Here is a 14,862-nt window from a genome sequence, read left to right as displayed (position 1 = left end):
TTCCACCGGTCGCTGCTTCATGGGCCACTCGGCAATGACACCAGGGCGGTATTGTCGTAACTGTCCCTTATGAAAACGTCCCTTTGGCGTCCCTTTCATCGTGACGTACCTCCGGTTAAGCAGTGGGTTTTGATTGAAATACCGTAACTCTTCTTGCAAATGCATTAAAAAAATTAAAACCGTATTAGAGCATGTTTTATTTGTTTATTTGAACGTATTTTGAAAAACTAAACTCGATGAATGTTTTTTGTTAGGACGTTAAAAGTTTTCACCGCAAGGAGAGGAACGTCCTAAAATGGCAGCTGCAGTCAGCTGTTTCCTTGTGACAGTGAGGTGTAAACAATGTTCGCGGTTTCTTCGCGGTTGGACTCCGTTTTGAGGTCGGTGACAATGCCCGTGCATAAAGAAAACCGCCCAGTTACATATTGTGGCATCGACGCACTTGTGGCACGCCGACGAGGGCTCTAACAATGATCTGGAATGGTGCTCTACGTCCTTGACGACATTTTGTGCGGTGCTGTACGAGTGAAAAAATGTGCAAGAGGGGAGATTTTCGTTTCTTAACGACGTGCCTCTTGCGCGAGAAGCCTACGAACGTTAAGCTCGTATGTGTATGCATAAACTACCAATAAAAGTTTCTAAATGTGTTTTGGAGTGCTTGTGTAATTTTGGTCGTCTGCTCGACAGCTATCAAGCTCGCAGACGATCGTTTTTTCCATTGCACCTGCTGACCGTTAGTTCGCTCGTAGACGATGCTTTAATGCACTGTGTGGTAGCGGCGTATGATGAACAGGCTCACGGAGGGCTGCGACCACGATATCGTTTCTTCGTTACCGGACACTGACTGAAAGCCACCGGTAGCGAAGAAACGAAGGGCGCTTAACACTTGCTCGTCGACGCTGAGCCCGCGCGTCCGCCTACCAAGTTCGTCTCGGAGCTCCTCGCGCAGCCACCGCACGGTCCTCTTTGAGAGGCGGAATGCTGGCAGAATGCTTCTCGGGGCATATCGAACGCGTCTTTTTTGCTTCTCCACCGCTTGTTCCGCCGGCGAGCCAACAACAAGGCGATAATCGTCGCATTCATGACTGCTTCCAAAAACCTCTGTTTAAAATTCAAATCGCCTGTTCGAAGAAGAGTCAAACGCAGTAGGTCCACCGCGGCGCACTGTCATCGCATACACCCCCCAAAAACCACATAGTTAATCTTGTATTTAACACTATCATGTCTGTGTATGCGCAGAAGCATCAGCTGCTCCTCTGCTGGGTTCCAGGACACGCTGGGATCGCTGGAAACGAGTTGGCAGACGAGAGGGCTGCTGCTGCTGCACTCAGGAACACTGTAGACATAACAACCGTACCCTACACAGACCTCAAACCACACATAAGACAACACCTGCGCAGAACATGGCAAACACACTGGGACGAACAGACAGACAACAAACTACATGTAATAAAGCCACACTTGGGACGGTACACAGCTGACTCACACAACAGACACACGGAAGTCGCCTTGGGTAGGCTGCGGATAGGGCACACCCATGCGACGCACTCGTATCTGCTGACGGGATCTTCTAGACCCCAGTGCAGCAGGTGCGGAGAGGCCCTATCCGTAGTGCACATACTAATCACATGCAAGGCACTTCACACAACACGACACAAACACTTCAGAGAACTCTACAGACAACATATTCCCCTACATCCATCGTTTTTCCTAGGTGATGATGCCATTGTTTCTGTGAAACGTGTGTTTGAGTATTTGTCCGACGTCAAGTTTTTAAACCTCATTTCCTATCACGCATCATGAAATCTGGCCCTATACACCAGCCATGCTCATTGTCGTGTTGTGATTTTACTTTTGTTTTTGCTGATTTTAGTTAGTGTTTAAGGTTTCACCCCTATCATCGACTATTGTTTTGGCGCTCTTTGCCCCAGTTGGCCTTGCGCCATAAACACCCAACGATCATCATCAGGTCCGCCGCGCTTGCGTTACGTCACATCCGGTTGTTTGCTTTTAGCCAATCAGGCTCGCTCAAAAGCGACACTTTTGAAAGGGACACAAAAGAGAGAAAACACGAGAATACGCCCCCGGAGCGAAATTTGGGCGAGTGGCGGCCGATGCCCCGGAGTGGCCGCCGCCCGTAGTTTGGTATGTGTGTGCAGTAACGTGTTTAACGAGGAACGAAGAAACATGCAGGTAATAGCACTGGTGGGCGATTTTGGCTAGTTCCGGTTTCGAAAATTGGGCGATCCTAGCGGCAGGGAGCTGCGGCGTGGTCCTTCGCTTTCCCTCAGCGTGTCTTTCATTCATCATCGTTAATGCTTCCACGTCTTCTCACGCATGCGCAACAGCTCACCGGTGCCAATATTTTTTTTCTTTCTCTCGGCGCGCATGGCGGCCAGTTCGGTGCGTGCGTGAGCGAGCTGGCATGTGAAGGGTTGCATGGGTTGCCTAAACGATTCCACGGGCTGAATGTTTCGGTGCAATATACGGTATATTGAAATGTATTGTACACATGTGGCCACGGAGAAAGGAGCGTCACCATTCCGGCGTAGCTCTGTGGAGCAGCAACAGAGGGCGAAAGTTTGGCCGAGTTTCTCGTCTTCTCCAAAGGTGACAGGAACAGTGCTCACGGATTGAAACGCGACACTGCGAGCGCGTGGCCGCCGGCACATGCAAAGCCGCCCGTGGACTCCCGTGGAAGCGAGGTGTTGCATTGTGGTATACCGCGAGAATGAGAGTGGTTTGACCGCAGGCTTACTGCTTCCGGTTGCCAATGAGCGGGACCGTGGTTCCCCGCAGCGACAGTGGGGTGGTGTAAGACTGGAGCGCGTGTGTTGTTGTTGTTGTTGTTTCACGTCTTTATTTCACTTAAATTGCGCCTGGGGGGCTGCTGTGAAATGGAAAAAAAGAAAAACCCTTATGCGCCTACGGGAGTCGCCCAGCGGTGCGCGCAGCCAATTTCGCGATATCGTCTGCTCGCGCGCTCTTGTTACTTGTGGCCTTCCGATGCGACACTGATAATGTGCATGTAAGGCACGGTCACGCTTATCTGAATAACACGAACGTCTTCACGAAGGAACAGCAAACTTTGTTTCACGATGTTGTAAACTAAAAAAAATTCCCGCGCCTTCCCGCGAGGGGAACACGAGTAAATGCAGACCATTGGGGCCTCAGTACTGATTGAAGGAATTGTTGCTTCCATCGCTTCTTCCATGATGCTGGAGTAGCAGACGCGAGTAAACGTGGGCACGAGCGTCAACCAAGGAAGGAAGGAGCAACGCAGTGACTGAAACACGAGCGACCGCTAGCCGCTATATTTGCAGCGCGCGCAGTAGAGGGAGAGCAGTACGGGAAGCAGCGCGCGCCCTTCCACGACCCACCGCGCTGCTATCACGCACCGGTTAGGCCGAGACCGCGACGGAGCGAACGGGCTGACTACGACGCATGGGCGCGCCAGCTGCTGTTGAGAGAGAGGAGGGAAGGAGAGGCGCACCTGCTGCGGACGCGAAACTGTTGACACCGTCCGACGTAGGAACAGGCGAGGTTAAGAAATGCTCTGCATTTAAAAAAGGGAAGGACGCATTTTTCGCAAGCACGTTCATTAGTATTTCGTCGGCTCTCCTCTCGCGGCCACGACGGCAGCCATTCTGCGTGGCAGACTGTCGTACAGGCTGGTGGCAAAACTAGAGCAAGTCGCCAGCCTCTGCCATTCCGCGTGCGGCGCCGCCCATAGGTCGTCCCCAGAACACCGTTGCGGTGGACAGCGAGAAAGGGCTTTCTTTGTTTCTGCCCAAACGTTTCCGATAATGTTCATGTCCGCACCTTGCGGCGGCTAGTCGAGCGCCATCACACACCTCTCCTCCAGGGGGTTAGGGACGAATGCAGCAGTGTGGATGGGGCTGCGGTCATGTTGATAAAAAAAAAAACGCCGTCGCGAAACGGACCGTCGAGCGCGTACGGCAAAATGACGGTGTCCAGCAGGTCTTTATATGTGGCAGCGTTGAACCGGCCGTCCAGGCGTACGAGTGGACCCAAGCCGTCTTTGGAGATGGCTCCCCACACGGTCACTCCTCACCGGCCGCTGCTAGGCAACACGCTGGATATTGGAGGCGTCGAACCTGGATAAAGCAGGCAGAACAGAAGACACCCCGCACGGGGCACCTTGAGCAATCTTGGTGACGGTACTGGCGATACCGCGGACCCCGTGCCCCCAAACATAAGCTGGATCCAACCGTGGCGATGTGTTAATAGGTGGAGGGTTAGAAACCACGAACGGTGGCCGTCGGAGCCCAGGTCAAGCTCCGGCGGATGGGCTCCCTGTCTGTTCACCAGGGAGGGAGCTCCGGGACCTCTTTGGCTACCAGGGTAAGGTCAAAGAAGAAAGTACCCCCGTCTCCCTGCTTTTTCCTATGCCATATGGATAAATCAAACCCCCCCCCAGACGTGATCGGCCCCCGAAAAGGGGCCGCACCGAAGTTTCCTTTCCATCCCTTCCAACAATCCACAGTCCGAAACCTGACAACTATCCTCGATTCTTGGTTATCGAGGCAGTTGACAAAACAAACCCTGTTTCATCCATGTCCGTATTCTTGATCACTAAGTTCCTGGAAGGCATCATCGGAAAATCGTTCGATGCTAAGAAACTCCGTACCGGTGAAGTCCTAGTCAATGTCAAGACGCAGCAACAAGCCACTAACCTCCTTTCGCAAACCTGCATGGCAGATCTGCCCATCACAGTCACTCCCCATCGTAGCCTCAACAGCTCTGAGGGTGTGATCTCGGAGACCGATTTGTTGAATGAAACCGAAGCTGATCTGTTGGAAGGCCTGAAAGATCAGGGTGTAACTGCAGTGAGGCGTATCACCATCAGACGAGACAATAAGGAAATCCCCACAAAGCATATAATCTTGACATTCAACAAATCAAAACTTCCTGAACACATCAATGCTGGCTTCATTAGGTGTGGTGTACGACCGTACATACCTAACCCGCGCCGCTGCTACAAGTGCCAGCGATTCGGGCACGCTACAACTTCTTGTCGCGGCAAAACGACCTGCGCGAAATGCGCCGCACATGACCACCCTACTGAAAACTGTAACTCCACTACCTTCACCTGTGCAAACTGTCAGGGGCCGCACGCAGCATGGTCCCGCAGCTGTGAAAAGTTTCACCAGGAGAAGAAGATAAAAAAAAAAAGACCCCGCACGGGGCACCTTGAGCAATCTTGGTGACGGTACTGGCGATACCGCGGACCCCGAGCCCCCAAACATAAGCTGGATCCAACCGTGGCGATGTGTTTATAGGTGGAGGGTTAGAAACCACGAACGGTGGCCGTCGGAGCCCAGGTCAAGCTCCGGCGGATGGGCTCCCTGTCTGTCTACCAGGCAGGGAGCTCCGGGACCTCTTTGGCTACCAGGGTAAGGTCAAAGAAGAAAGTACCCCAGTCTCCCTGCTTTTATACTATGCTCTATGGCATTTTCAAAACCCCCCCCCAAACGTGATCGGTCCCTGAAAAGGGGCCGCACCGAAGTATCTTTTCCCCAATTGCCATCTTTAACATTTCCTGAACCGGATAATTTCTCTCGATTTCTTGTGATGGAATCGCTCAATCCAACCCACCCTCTAGCATCTCAGTCAGTCTTCTTGATCGCCAAGTATCTTGAAGCCATAGTAGGAAAATCATATAAATGCAAAAAACAAAGGTCTGGTGAACTCCTCATCGAAATAAATGACAAGCAGCAGTCCACGAAGCTTCTAGCTCAGACTAGACTGGCTGATCTAGACATCAGGGTCACACCCCATCGGAGCCTCAACAGCTCCCAGGGTGTGATATCCGAGACAGATCTCTTGAACGAAACGGATGCGGATCTCCTTGCCGGCCTGAAGGATCAGGGCGTCACTGCCGTGAGACGCATCACTATCCGCAGAGACGACAAGGAGATTCCCACCAAGCACATTATCTTGACTTTCGACCGCGCAGTTCTGCCACAACACATCAATGCAGGTTTTATCCGTTGCTCCATCCGTCCCTACATCCCGAACCCGCGGCGCTGTTTTAAGTGCCAGCGGTTCGGGCACGGTACAAACTCCTGCCGTGGCCGAACGACGTGTGCAAAATGCGCGTCGCATGACCATCCGAGTGACAACTGTACATCCGACACCCTCTCTTGTGTGAACTGCGGGGGGGCACATGCAGCCTACTCCCGCAAGTGTGAAAAATTTCAAATGGAAAAGAAGATAATTAACATCAAGGTCACGGAGAACATCACCTTCCCAGAGGCGCGAAAGAGGTTCGCCTCTTTCCCTCTGGGAAGATACGCAGACGCGGCTCGCCGGGGGGCGGAGCGGCGTCTGGTTTCCACAGGGACCCAGTTCAGCGAGTCTGACCTGGTCTCACCCCCGCCCCCCGCTGGGTTGCCTCATGCAGCCCAACCCGGCACCACGCCGCTTGCTGAGGCAGCAGCGGTTGTGGTGCAAACCACTTCTGTCGGGACCGGTGCCGCTCCCGCCTCTGTCTCCCCGTCCTCCAGTCCGTTGGAGGGTACCGAGGTGATGGACACCACGGGCCCCGCACCGGCTCCCACCGCCACCGCACCGCCTGTGCCACCTCTGGCGCCCCCGACGGTGGCGGCTCAAACGAAGGGCTCCCGAAGGGGGGCCAAGTCCGGGGGGCCCGGTCCATCGGGCACCCCTCGGACATCCGACGACGAGATGGATGTTGGGCCGTTCCTGCCTGCAACGCAGCGCAAGGAGCGGCCACCGACTTCCAAGCCTACAGAAAGGCCCAAAAAGCCGAATCCAAGAGTAACAGCCCCGAAAGACGACACATGAACACACACGAACACACACATTCCAGTAATTCTTAAATTTAAATAATGGGAACAGAAAATATCATCCAATGGAACTGCAGAGGCCTCCTTAAAAATCTTGACGATGTGTATGAGATTCTGCATGCCAGTCAGCCAAGTATTATGTGTCTCCAGGAAACCCACCTCAACTCTAAACAAACAAATTTCTTAAATAAGTACATGGTATTCAGAAAGGACAGGGTTGGCTGCACCCACTCCTCAGGAGGTGTGGCCATTATCGCCCGGAAATCATTAGCATGCCACCCTGTCACTTTAAACACTGTCCTCGAGGCTGTAGCGATCCGTACCATAATTTTTAATCGGTTGATAACGGTATGCTCCATTTACATCTCTCCTGATTTTGCACTTCTGAGCTCTGATTTCGAGGCACTGGTTGACCAGCTGCCCGAACCATACATACTAACAGGCGACCTTAATGCGCACAACTCTCTTTGGGGCTCCACCAGAACGGATGCCCGAGGTCGCCTGATAGAGAAGTTCCTTACATCCTCCGGAGCATGCCTTTTCAACAAAAAACAGCCTACATACCATAACATAGGACACAATACATACTCGCATCTTGACTTGGCTATTGGTTCCGCAGTTCTCTTTCCATGTCTTGAGTGGGGTGTGGGCACAGACCCATATGGTAGTGACCATTTCCCCACTTCATTGAAGTATATAGGTACAGGCCCGAGCAGTCCATCTTCCCATAAAAGGTTTAATGAATCACTAGCAAACTGGAGCACATTCACACAAACATCTCAACTACACCACACATCCATAGAACACCTACACGTGGAGGAAGCAGCCCAACTCGTCACGGCGCACATCCTCGATGCCGCCGAAAAGTCCATTCCCCAGGCCTCCAGTGGGTCCCGCAGCCCAAGGAGGCCCTGGTGGAACGAGGACTGCAGGCTGGCGCGAGAGGCCCAGAACAAGGCGTGGGGTGTCCTTCGCCGGTACCCCACGTCAGACAACCTCATGTCTTTTAAACGGGCAAAGGCTTTAGGGAAGCGAGTGCGTCGTGAGGCGAAAAGGGAGAGTTGGCGCACCTTCCTCACCTCCATCAACTCATACACTGATACACACATAGTCTGGACACGAATACGCAAGCTGAAAGGACAACAAAAAAACAGCCTGCCCCTGGTTAGCACAACAGGGGACACACTCGAAGACCAGGCCAACACACTTGCACAACACTTCGAACACGTGTCCAGCTCATCACACTACACAAACACTTTCATGAAGCACAAAACGTCTGCGGAAAAGAAGTCCCTGCGTGATAGCAAGAAGTCGCACACTTCTTACAATTCTCCTTTTTCAATTCATGAGCTGAAGGTTGCTCTGAGCACATGTAAGCCTTCAGCTCCAGGTGCAGACAAAATCACATACACCATGATACAACACCTACACCCAAACACTCTTGAAACACTCCTACATCTATACAACAACATATGGCTTTCGGGGCACATTCCTCGCTCTTGGAGGGAGGCCATAGTAGTGGCTTTCCTGAAGGAAGGAAAGGACCCTTCCTCTCCTGCTAGCTATCGGCCCATCGCCCTTACAAGCTGCCTTTGCAAGCTCTTCGAGAAGATGATAAACAGGAGACTTGTGTACTTCCTTGAGTACAACGGTCTTCTCGAGGGCTGCCAGGCAGGCTTCAGGGCGGGGCGATCTACAAATGACCAACTTGTCGCCCTTGAATCATACATAAAGGACGCTTTCATCCACAAACAGTTTTGCACAACGGTATTTTTTGACCTTGAGAAGGCATATGACACCGCTTGGCGTTACGGGATCCTAAGTGACCTAAAGTCTTTCGGTGTTTCGGGCCATATGCTCAACACCCTTGCTAGTTATTTGTCCGAAAGAACGTTTCGCGTGAGAGTAGGCAGCGCACTCTCAAGAGTTCATGTGCAAGAAAACGGCGTTCCGCAAGGTGGAGTGCTAAGCTGCACTCTGTTCATAGTTAAAATGAACTCCCTTGGGAAGGCATTGCCACCTACAATTTCTTATTCAATGTATGTAGACGACATCCAGCTATCTTTTAAATCATGTAATATGTCCATCTGTGAGCGTCAAGTCCAGCTCGGTGTCAAAAAACTTGCCAGCTGGGCAGACAAGAACGGTTTTAAAGTTAACCCAGAAAAAAGCACCTGTGTTGTCTTTTCCAGGAGGCGTGGGATCCATCTGGACCCAGACATTATCCTTAATGGCGTATCTATTCCTGTGAGGAAGGAACACAAGTTTTTAGGTGTGGTGCTGGATGAAATGCTTACGTTCATCCCTCACATTAAACAATTGAAACATAAATGTCTAAAGGCTCTCAACATTCTTAAAATCTTGTCCCACCAGTCGTATGGAACGGATAAGCAACTCCTGTTACGTATTTTCACAAGTCTAGTGGGGTCTAGATTGGACTATGGGAGTGTTGTGTATGGGTCAGCCACTAAAACAGCACTTAAAATGCTCGACCCAGTGCTTCACTTGGGGCTTCGCCTCTCTTGTGGCGCATTCCGTACGAGCCCTGTACAGAGTCTTTACGCAGAGTGTGACAAATGGTGCTTATCACACCAGCGAACCTATGTTGACTTGTTATATGCCTCTAAAATTTCATCAATGGACAACCATCCTTTTAAACCGGTTTTTAATGATACATCCACATCAAAACTCTTTTTAAATCGCCCGTCCATTCCTGTTCCCTTCTCGCTCAGAGTAAGGGACGAGGTCACTATTCATGAGGTCTCCTTTGTAGACACATTCAAGTCATCTATCACTGATCTTGTAGCACCATGGCATCTTCGTCCTGTTGCATGTGACTTGTCTTTCTTAAAATACAATAAGAACAGGACACCGAAAAGTGGGATTCTGCAGCATTTCATGTATGTGCAGGATAAATACAAGGCTGCAGAGTTTTTCAGCGATGCATCGAAAACGTTCACTGCAGTGTCTTGTGCGGCGCATGGGCCGAATTTTGAAGCATATAGAACCATGAATGTAAAGACAAGTATTTTTACGGCAGAAGCATATGGCATTTTTCTTGTTGTAAGTCACATAGTTGAACATCATATTCCTAAATCCATCATCTATACAGATTCACTGAGTGTCGTCCGTACATTGTCATCCGGAGAGTCCTCGAAAAACCATGTAGTTAACCTTGTCTTGAAATCAATTGTGCTGGCATATTCTTCAAACCTTGAGGTGACTGTGTGTTGGGTGCCAGGCCACTCTGGCATCGGCGGAAATGAACTGGCGGATGGAATGGCCGCCAATGCTGCACTCCGAAACACAGTAGACATAATAACACTACCTTACACAGACCTCAAGCCACACATAAGACAACACTTGCGCAGAACATGGCAAACACACTGGAATGAACAGACAGACAACAAACTACATGTAATAAAGCCACACTTGGGACGGTACACATCTGACTCGCACAACAGACACACGGAAGTCGCCTTGGGTAGGCTGCGGATAGGGCACACCCATGCAACCCACTCGTATCTGCTGACGGGATCTCCTAGACCCCAGTGCGGCAGGTGCGGAGAGGCCCTATCCGTAGTGCACATACTAATCACATGCAAGGCACTTCACACAACACGACACAAACACTTCAGAGAACTCTACAGACAACATATTCTCCTACATCCATCTTTTTTCCTAGGTGACGATGCCATTGTTTCCGTCAAACGTGTGTTTGAGTATCTGTCAGAAGTCAAGTTTTTAAACCTCATTTCCTATCACGCATCATGAAATCTGGCCCTTTACACCAGCCATCCTCACTGTCTTTTATTGATTTTACTTTTGTTCTTGCTTATTGATTTCAGTGTCTAAGTTCTCACCTCTCATATTTAACCACTGTTTTGGCGCTCTTTGCCCTAGTTGGCCTTGCGCCATTAACATCCAACCATCATCATCAACCAAGAAAAAAAGATCATCCACGTGAAAGTAACTGAGAACATCTCCTTCCCCGAGGCGCGAAAGAGGTTCGCCTCTTTCCCCTTTGGGAGGTACGCCGACGCAGCTCGCCGGGGGGCGGAGCGGCGTCTTGTTTCGGCGGGGACCCAGTACCACGAGTCGGACTTGGTCCCGCCTCCGCCCCCCCCTGGGTTGCCTCTGGCGACCCAACCCGCCACCGCACCGCTTGCTAAGTCAGCAGCGGCTGTGGTGGCATCCACGTCCGTTGGGGATGCTGCTGCACCCTCTGTTTCCTCCTCTCCACCGGCCCGAAGCACATGCGAGGGCCCGGAGGAGATGGAGCTGGAGGAAACCGCAGCAGTTCCCACCTCCGGCGCACCGCCTGTGCCACCTGGGGCGCTCCTGACGCCCTCGGCGGTCGCGGCCAGAACGAAGGGCACCGCAAAGGGTGCCAGGTCCGGGGGGTCCGGTACGCCGGGTACCCCTTCCAAATCAGATGATGACTTGGATGTGGGACCCTTCCTGTCTGCTTCGCAGCGGAAGGAACGGGTCCCTCCATCTAAACCTCCAGAGGAGGTAAAGAAACCCCGTCCAAGAGTCCAAGCCCCGAAAGACCCTACATAAATAGTCACACTCCAGTAGCTCTAATACATAATAATGGGAAGAGAAAATATCGTTCAATGGAACTGCAGAGGCCTTCTAAGTAATCTTGACGACGTCTATGAGATCCTGCATGCTAATCAGCCAAGTGTAATGTGTGTTCAGGAAACACACCTGAATTCCAAGAACACAAATTTCTTGAATAGTTACCTGGTATACAGAAAGGACAGGGTTGGCTGCACACACTCTTCTGGCGGTGTGGCCATAATCGCCCGCAAATCCTTAGCATGCCACCCTGTCACCTTGAACACAATCCTTGAGGCTGTAGCAATACGCTTGATAATATTTAATAGGTTGATAACGGTATGCTCCATATACATTCCTCCTGATGTTTCACTTTTAAGTTCTGACTTCGAGGCGCTGGTTGACCAGCTGCCCGAACCATACATCCTGACAGGCGACCTTAATGCTCACAATACTCTTTGGGGCTCTTCTCGCACAGATGCCCGAGGTCGCCTTATAGAGAAATTCCTTACATCTTCAGGAGCATGCCTTTTCAACAATAAACAGCCTACATACCATAGCATAGGACACAACACATACTCATGTCTTGACTTGGCGATTGGCTCCGCAGTTCTCTTTCCTCTCCTCGAGTGGGCTGTGGGCACTGACCCATACGGTAGTGACCTCTTCCCCACCTCACTCACATACATAGGTAAAGGCCCATGCAGTCCATCTTCCCATAATAGGGTCAATGACGCACGAGCTAACTGGAATACATTTACAGAGACATCCAAACTACACCACACATCCATAGGACACCTACACGTTGAAGAAGCTACCCAACTGCTCACAACGCACATCCTCGACGCCGCCGAAAAGTCCATTCCCCACGTCTCTGGTGCCCCGCGCAACCAGCGGAGGCCGTGGTGGAATGAGGACTGTAGGCGGGCGCGAGAGGCCCAGAACAAGGCGTGGGGTATCCTTCGTCGGTTCCCCACTTCGGGAAACCTCCTCTTGTTCAAACGGGCCAAGGCATTAGGAAAACGTGTGCGCCGTGAGGGAAAACGAGAGAGTTGGCGTACATTCATAACATCAATAAAGTCCTACACAGACACAAGGAAAGTATGGACACGAATACGTAAACTCAAGGGACAACAAACACACAGCCTGCCCCTGGTCAGTACAACAGGGGACACTCTGGAAGACCAGGCTGACGCACTCGCGCAACACTTCCAACACGTGTCCAGTTCAGCACACTACACGAACACTTTCCTGAAACATAAAGCCTCTTGTGAAAAGAAGTCTATACACGACAACAACAAATCACAGACTTCGTACAACTCCCTGTTTTCACTACATGAGATGAGGGCTGCTCTGAGCACGTGTAAACCCTCAGCTCCAGGCCCAGACAACATTACATATACAATGATACAGAACTTACACACAGGCACTCTTGTAACACTTCTTCACCTTTTCAACAAGATATGGCTTTCGGGGCACATTCCAAAGTCTTGGAGGGATGCCATAGTTGTAGCATTCTTGAAAGAAGGGAAGGACCCTTCTTCTCCTGCTAGCTATCGACCCATTGCCCTGACCAGCTGCCTGTGCAAGCTTCTCGAGAAGATGATAAACCGGAGGCTCGTGTACTTTTTGGAGTATAACGGCCTTCTCGAGAGCTGCCAGGCAGGCTTCAGGGCGGGGCGATCCACGAATGATCAACTTGTGGCACTAGAGTCGTATATTAAGAATGCCTTCGTGCATAAACAGTTCTGTTTAACTGTGTTTTTCGACCTAGAAAAGGCCTATGACACCGCTTGGCGTTATGGGATCCTTACTGACCTGAAGTCATTCGGTGTTTCTGGAAATATGTTTAACACCCTTGCTAGCTATTTGTCGGAGAGAACCTTTCGCGTCAGAGTTGGTTCTGCACTGTCAAAGGTACACGTGCAAGAAAATGGCGTGCCGCAAGGCGGAGTTCTAAGCTGCACTCTCTTCATAGTAAAAATGAACTCCCTTGGGAAGGCACTGCCGCCTACAATTTCTTACTCCATGTATGTAGATGACGTGCAGATATCTTTTAAATCATGTAATATGTCCATCTGCGAACGTCAAGTCCAGCTCGGCGTCAAGAAGCTTGCCGGCTGGGCAGACAAGAATGGTTTTAAAATTAATCCCGGAAAGAGCTCTTGTGTTGTATTCTCCAGGAAGCGTGGGGTCCACCCGGACCCAGACATCACTCTTGCGAATGTGCCAATTCCTGTCAACAAGGAGCACAAGTTTTTAGGCATTTTATTCGATGAAAAACTTACATTCATTCCTCATGTCAAACAGCTCAAATGTAAATGCCTAAAGGCAATGAATATTCTTAAGGTTCTCTCACATCAATCTTATGGGGCCGACAAACAACTCCTGCTGCGCCTGTACACGGCGTTGGTGGGGTCCCGGCTCGACTACGGCAGTGTCGTGTATGGGTCGGCGACAAAGACCGCACTGAGAATGCTCGACCCAGTGCTGCATCTTGGCCTTCGCCTCTCATGCGGCGCTTTCCGCACTAGCCCTGTCGAAAGCCTTTATGTCGAGTGCGACAAGTGGTGTCTAGGGCATCAGCGGGAGTATGTTGACCTGCTGTATGCATCTAAGATTGTGTCTCTTACCAACCATCCTTTTAATCCCATCATGAACAATACATCAAACTTGCAACTCTTTTTAAACAGGCCATCCGTTTCCTTACCTTTCTCTCTCAGAGTTAGGGAGGAGGCTTCTGCACTCACGGTCCCTCTTTCAGACACGCACAAGACACCCATTCAAAATTTCATCGCACCATGGCATCTTCGTCCTGTATCATGCGACCTGTCATTCACTCTGGTAGAAAAAAATAGGGTACCCAAGAATGCAATTCTGCAGCACTTCCTGTTCCTGCAGGACAAGTACAGGTGCGCAGAATTCTATAGCGACGCGTCGAAAACTGGTTCTACGGTATCTTGTGCAGCGCACGGACCAAATTTTAGAGTGAGCAAAACAATGAATTTTCATAACAGTATTTACACGGCAGAAGCATATGGCATTTTACTCGTTTCAAACCACATCATCAAACATAAAATTCCCAAGTCCATTGTGTACACAGACTCTCAAAGCGTTGTACAGGCACTGTCATTAGGAAGGTCATCTAAAAACTATGTCATAAATGCTCTCTTCAAGGTACTAATGTCTGCTTATGCCTCAAATCTTGAAATAACTATATGCTGGGTACCAGGGCATTGTGGAATCCCTGGCAATGAGGCCGCCGACCAAATGGCTGGTGATGCTGCTCTCATGACTACAGTTGACGTTACAACAGTACCTTACACCGACCTAAAGACACACATCAGACGACAGCTTCGTAACACATGGCAATTACACTGTAGTCAACAAACAGACAACAAACTACACATAATAAAACCACAACTGGGACGCTACATAACTGACTCACACAACAGATACACTGAAG

Source organism: Haemaphysalis longicornis, unplaced genomic scaffold (genome assembly GCF_048455015.1).
Source record: "Haemaphysalis longicornis isolate Haplotype H1 unplaced genomic scaffold, Haemaphysalis longicornis Haplotype H1 scaffold_2, whole genome shotgun sequence".
NCBI classification, from domain to species: Eukaryota; Metazoa; Arthropoda; class Arachnida; order Ixodida; family Ixodidae; genus Haemaphysalis; species Haemaphysalis longicornis.
Note: the sequence above shows the minus strand (reverse complement) of the source record.